At 53.8% G+C, this 6,469-nt stretch overlaps 1 long non-coding RNA gene across 1 annotated transcript; it reads left to right on the top strand.

The window, feature by feature from the left end:
• Positions 1–1,272: 1,272 nt before the first annotated feature.
• LOC147358758 (uncharacterized) lies at positions 1,273–4,644 on the top strand. The gene is made up of 2 exons (XR_015141709.1): positions 1,273–1,393; positions 4,452–4,644. It is a non-coding gene; the product is annotated as an uncharacterized LOC147358758 (long non-coding RNA).
• The last annotated feature ends 1,825 nt before the right edge of the window (positions 4,645–6,469 follow it).

The following is a 6,469-nucleotide window of genomic DNA, read 5'->3' as shown; positions in this document are numbered from 1 at the left end:
GAGGCCTGGGTTCCTTCCATCCCTGGGTCGGGAAGATCCCCTGGAGGAGGGCTGTGAACCTCACAGTCATGCAGAACCCAGGCCCCTTCCCTGTTGTGGCTCAGCCATGGTCAGGGGCCCCAGAGTCTCTGTAGCATCCAGTGGAGACGGGTCGATCCTTTGGGAGACCCGTGGTCCGCTGGCCAAAATTCAAGTCACGCCCCCTGCTACCTACGAGGGAGACTGGGAAATGTAGTCTAGATGTTTGTAGGGAGGGAGAGAGAGAACCAGATACTGGTAAAAATTCATCCTCACGGGAGGAGGGTGTTGGTTCCTGTGATCCCGAAGGGTCTTTGAACCCATATGTTCAGGAATGTCTCCCCGGCCCTGGTCTTTCGCACTTTAACCCCTGACCATCGGCATCCAGCTGCCCCTCAGCCTATTTCTCTGCCTTCTCTGTTGTCTGAGAGGTACCAGCCTGTTTCAGGCCTGGGATCGTCTCTCCCTGAGCTTTGGGGAAAGGAGACACTTGTGTGAACTCACCTTGAAAGTGCCAGTGTTAGTCACTCGGTCGTGTCACCAGGCTCCTCTGTCCACGGGATTCTCCAGGCAAGAATACTGGAGTGGGTTGCCGTGCTCTCCTCCAGGGGTCTTCCCGACCCAGGGATCGAACCCAGGTCTCCTGTATTGCAGGCGGATTCTTTACCAGCTGAGCCACCAGGGAAGACAGAGACCAAACAGAATCACTTGAACTGTAGATAAAGCTGAACTTAGAAATCCTCCCACCCACCGGAGCTTCTTAGCCTTTTGGTTTTTATTTTTTTATTTTTAGGGAGCATGGGGGGTCTTAATGTAACTCGAGAGTCTTGACCAACACGGTGGACTCTAGAGAAATGCACAAACCAGCCCGGAATTCCCATCCCTGGCGTCCTAGCGCCGTGGTCCTTAGCTTCCTAGCGTGCTTGCTAAACACGCGCTTCCCAGGATTGCGATCTAGTAGGTGTGCCCGGGAATCGACGTTTGGGGAAGCCCCCTGAAGCAGAGGGGAGAGACAGGGGCCCTTCCGCGGGTGCCTGGCCGTGCCCGGGGTGCGTCTGTGCCGCGCGGCCCCGTGCCAGCTCTCCTGGGAGCCGGCGGAGCCGGGTTGGCACGAGCTCTGTCCTCCTCTCTCCCACCTCTCGTCCCGCCTCCTCGCAGGAGTAGAACTGGCAGGGGCCCAGGGCAAACACTTAAGACTCATTAGTGGGGAGTAGGAGCCGGGCGGCCCCAGCGCCCGGCCCTGCTTCCGGAGAAGGCGGAGCCACGGCTGGGGGACGGGGCAGCCCAGCCTCCCTCCACCCGAGGACCGCCTGTTCCGGGCCCACGTTGGGAGTCGGAGAGAGGAGAGCAGCGTACCCAAGCTCTGAGCCTAACGGCAAGTGTCTGAGGACAGTCAGAAAACTGTTCCTACGCCGTGCAAGGGTTCCTGGGAGGGGCCTCGGAGGGGCAGGTCTGTGGAACCTGGCTTTGAGTTTTGGAAACTGAGAGTCACTTGGATGCCTGGATTGGGGAATTCCTTGGGCAGTCAGGCAGGCTGATCGTTTTTGGTTAAAGGTGACCCTGAAGGCAATTTCTGAAGAGTTGAGTGAACTTTAGAAGAGTTATTAGAATAAAGATGGCATCACTTTTGAGGGCATCACTTTTTTTTTTTAATTGCTAGTCCTCTGATATCTTAAAATATTAATATTTCTATATCTGGCTGCTCCAGGCATGCGGGGTTTCCCTTGTAGCTCTGTTGGTAAAGAACCTGCCTGCCAATGCAGGAGCCATAAGAGACGCTGGTTCGATCCCTGGGTCGGGAAGGTCCCCTGGAGAAGGAAATGGCAACCCACTCCAGTACTCTTGCCTGGAGAATCCCATGGACGGAGGAGCCTGGCGGACTACAGTCCATCGTGTTGCAAGAGCCAGACACGACTGAGCGACTAAACCACCACCACCAGGCATGCAGGATCTGAGATCTTCCTTAGAGCGTGCGAGGTCTTTTAGTTGCGGCAGGCAAGATCTAGTTCCTCTACCGGGGATCAAATCCAGGGCCCCTGCACTGGGAGCCCTGAGTCTTAGCCACTTGACCTCCAGGGAAAGTCCCGAGGGCTCCCCTTTAAAGGCAACAAGTCAATGTGTTTCTAAAGGAATCAAACCCTTTCCTACACGTTCGAAAGTGGAGCTGTCCCGTCCTGGGATTTTTGTTGATAACCCCAGAGAATCGGGTCCCAGTCTCGTTATGATTAGAAATGTCTCAGCACTCTCTCCCCCGATTCCTTGCTTCCACGGCCCTCACCGAGAGCCTGGGCCACATGCGAGCTGGATCCTAGAGGATGGAGGAAGAACCCTTTGGGAACTGAACACGGTGGCGCGTAGGGGACTATCCCGCGTTCCCTGCAGCCCGAGGTTGAGATTCGTGCTGGGCTGAGTCTGAGAACAAGTTGACGGCTGCCCGTGGTGCCCTTGGTACTTGGGTGGTGGTGGTGGGTGTTGTGGGACGTCTGTCCACTAGTGATGTCTGCTGTCCTTCCACCTGCATCCTTCCGCCCCCACCCCCCACACCCCAAAGTGGTCCAGCCGTCTGCCGGGGACACAGCCCATCCCTGAGACGCTTAGAGATTGGCAGTCTCAGTGGTGGAGTGAAGCAGGTCAGACTTTATCTGTTTGACCCTCAGGCACCCTTCCTGAGCCTCAGTTTTACTATATGTGGCTCAGATGGTAAAGTGTCTGCCTGCAGTGCGGGAGACCTGGGTTCGATCCCTGGGTCAGGAAGATCCCCTGGTGAAGGAAATGGGAACCCACTCCAGTATCCTTGCCTGGAAAATTCCATGGATGGAGGAGCCTGGTGGGCTACAGTCCACGGGGTTGAAAAGAGTGACTTCACTTTCACTTTCAAATTAAATGTATTTAAAGTAACTCCGAGCCTCAGCTTTGTAAAGTAGAGGATCTGCCCTACAGAGCTGTTCAAGGTCTAAATAGCGGCAAGTGAACGTCCCCGAGACAGAGAACGTGGTCCTGGCTGCTTTTGTCTTCTTCCTTTTGCTTATTTAGGTGAGGGGAACAGAGGAGCTTTTTTGGATCCATCTCGATTCGGATGCCTGGAGCAGGCTGGTCCCGGCCTGGAAGCTGGTGGGGGACAGGGTTTCCCAAGGGCTGGTTTGCCTTGGGGGCCTCGCCGAGCCCGACGTGTGGGGTCATCTGTGACAAGCCTTTGGCCCCTGAGCAGCTGCCCTGCCTCCCCGCCCCTCCCCTGCCAGAGGGGGCCTGTCTTGGACGGGGAGAGACGCAGCACTCCACCCCGGGGACAGGGCCAGGCCCTCGAGGCTGCAGCCTCCCGCATGCAGAAAGATTAAGCGGGTTTTAACCGCTGCCCAAAGACTGACTCTAATTTTACTTTCATTTATATGGCACTCTGTCTCCAAAGGGCCAAACACCCATTCATTCATTTTTTTTTTTTTGAAGACTCAAGGTTTTTGATTTTTCTGACGAGAAAAAGCAAAACAGATTCATGGTAGACCACTTAGAAAACACAGAGAAGTATCCATACAATTAAGAAGAAATTGCCCTTCCCTTTACCACCCAGCTATACCATTTTTAAAAAAGACTCCTTTTTATTTTAGAGTAGATTAAAATTGCACAAGGAGTACAGAGTTCCTCTCAAGCCACACCCAGTTTTCCTTGATGTTAATATCTGGTATTAGCGTGGTGCTTGGATTATAACCAATGAACCTTAGTCTTTGCCCGAGACTCCTTTTCTGTTCTAGGAACGCGCTCAGGACCCCACATTACATTTTGCTGTCATTTCTTGAGGCTCTGTTTGGCTGTGACTGATTCTGAGAGCTGCCTGATTTTGGATGACCTGGCAGTGTTGAGGAGTGCTTGTAGAATGTCCTTTAAACTTGAGTTAGTGTGATGTTTTTCTCCTGATCAGACAGCAGTTACAGGTTTTTAGGAGGTAGAGGTAAAGTGCCAGGGGGCTTCCCTGGTGGTCCAATGAGCTCCCAATGCAGGGGGCCCAAGTTCGATCCCTGGTCGGAGAACTAGACCCCCACGTGCTGCAACCAAGGCCTGGTGCAGCCAGATAAATAAACATTAAAAAAGAAAAAAGAAGTAAAGCACCATGCCTATGATATCATATCAAAGATACCTGCTACCCAGCGCAGTCAAAAATAAATAATGAAAATTAAAAAAAAGAAGGTGCCTGCTATCCATATGAGTTATCACTCTATTCACCGATCATCTAGCTGAGGCAGTGTTAATCAGATTTCTACAGTATGAAACTGAAAGTCAGTTGCTCAACAGCGTCCGACTCTGTGAGCCCAGGGACTGTAGCCCACCAGGCTCCCCTGTCCATGGGATTCTCCTGGCAAGAATACTGGAGTGGGTTGCCACCCCCTTCTCCAGGGGATCTTCCTAACCCAGGGACTGAACCCACGTCTCCCGCATTGCAGGTGGATTCTTTACTGTCGGAGCCACCAGGGAAGACTTCTCCGCTGTCAAGTGTCTTCTTGGCTCATGACAGTCATGGCAGAATCCTCAAACCATTGTTCATACACAGCCTCAAAATTTCGGTACTTCCTGGACCCACCTCCAGATCTTGTTTAATGCATTAACAAATAAACACATATATTACCATGGCACAAATCTGTTTTTCAGTCTTTTGATAACTGCTATGTCCTAGTGAGAGTCCTAGGTCCTCCTGTTTCTACTGTGGTTTGACGTCTGTGTTCACTGCAGAAAGAAACGCTGCGCTTCGGTTGGCATTACTAAATGCTTAGTGAACATTTTTTCCCCTCACTCCAAGTTCACAGATGGCTGAGTTCCTAACAAGGACCCCAGCTTAAGAAGGAGCTGGTGGATGCTGGGGAGATCCAGGTCTTCCAACAAATGATTGGAGTCTGTCCCCAGGGGATCGAGGGGGTGGAGAGAGAGGAGGAGCCCTGTGTTCCGCGGGTATCGACCCCAGCCCAGGCGCACCACAGGGCCTTGGGAGCCTCAACCTGGCTTTCCCGATCTCGCTGTTCTAGAGGTTTCAGAGAAGCCGCTGGCAGCTCCCTGCGGAGACTTTGCCCTCACTGATGAATGGCTGCTGCAGCGCATCTATTGACCCAGCCCTTTGTTTTCAAGAAGCAACCTGCCTTTCTCCTGTTAACCCCTGCCGGCCTGGCTCCGAACAGGATGCCTTCTGTGCTCCGGACCCGGCACCAGGGCAAGAGAGGTCAGGAGAAGGGGAAGATCGGAGATGCACCCGCCAAAGGCCAGGCGCTCTGCGGGGCCGTCTCATCCAAGTGTCGGCTCCTTTCATCTCCTGGCAGGGTAGGAGCGAGACTTCAGACCCCGGGTCTGCCCGAACTTCAAACGCTGTGCTCTCTCCGGGGTTCCAGAAGCTTTTAGCCATGCTTCGCCACGCGGGTGAGTCTGGGGTCTTCATAACTTCAAGATACACACATAGCCACCCCTTCCTGTCGCTCTCTAACACAGTTTGGGAATGACTGTACCCAGCAGGGGAAGAGTCATTGACTCGAGCTCTGGGCTTCTAGGAAGATGAGAAGGCAGCCTCCGCCCCCAAGTCTGCTGTTTCCAGCCGCTGGCAGCCAGGATTGTCGCTAGCAATCCGTATCTTTGAGTCAAGCACTGTCCTCCCTGGGGCTCCTGGTTTAGAACATGCACTGTATGATCCTGTGTGCATGCTAGTCACTTCAGTTGTGTCTGACTCTATGCGACCCCATGGGCTGTAGCCTGCCAGGCTCCTCTGTCCACGGTTTTCTCCAGGCAAGGATACTGGAGTGGGTTGCCACGCCCTCCTCCAGGGAATCTTCCCGACCCAGGGATCGAACCCACGTCTCTTACCTCTCCTGCACTGGCGGTTGGGTTCTTTACCACTAGTGTCTCCCGGGAAGCCCCTCAGGAACTGTAATTCCTCTGACTTTAAAGTCTTCCCTGAGTGTTTGTGCAGGGGGCAGGGCAGAGGCACAGAATGGGAAGTCATGAGCTCCGAGGGCCCGGGACCCAGCCAAGGCTATGCTGAGACACTCCACAGACTTCTCCATGCAGTGCAATCCCACAGACGTTTATCGGGCCGTCTGTTACTCATGCTGGGGATGTGGAGATGAGTCAGGAATAGCCCGCATCTCAGTCAAGAGAGATGACTACAGCAGATAAACTGAAATCCGGTGTCTTAGAGATAGCTGTGGTGACTAGGTACAGTGCAAGACAGGGCAGAGTGCTGTGCTGACCTGGGGGAGCTTGAAGGGAAATATCGTTAACCACTTAACAAAGTGCGCAAGGTGGAGCTTGTCGGGGGCAGGTGGTGAGTGGGAGAAGAGCGAAGGAACAGCACCCCAGGTGGGTGGATCGAGGGTGGTCAGACTGGGCAGAGTCAGGGTGAACGCCTGTGACGCTGACCATGGGAGCTGTCTTAGTCTGCCCCCGGCTGCTATAAGAAAACACCACGGCCAGGCAGCGTGAG

Source organism: Bos grunniens, chromosome 15 (genome assembly GCF_055505025.1).
Source record: "Bos grunniens cultivar Pamir isolate PY7600 chromosome 15, Bosgru_T2T1.0, whole genome shotgun sequence".
In the NCBI taxonomy this organism is placed as follows: Eukaryota; Metazoa; Chordata; class Mammalia; order Artiodactyla; family Bovidae; genus Bos; species Bos grunniens.
This window is presented reverse-complemented; position numbering and strand designations above follow the sequence as displayed.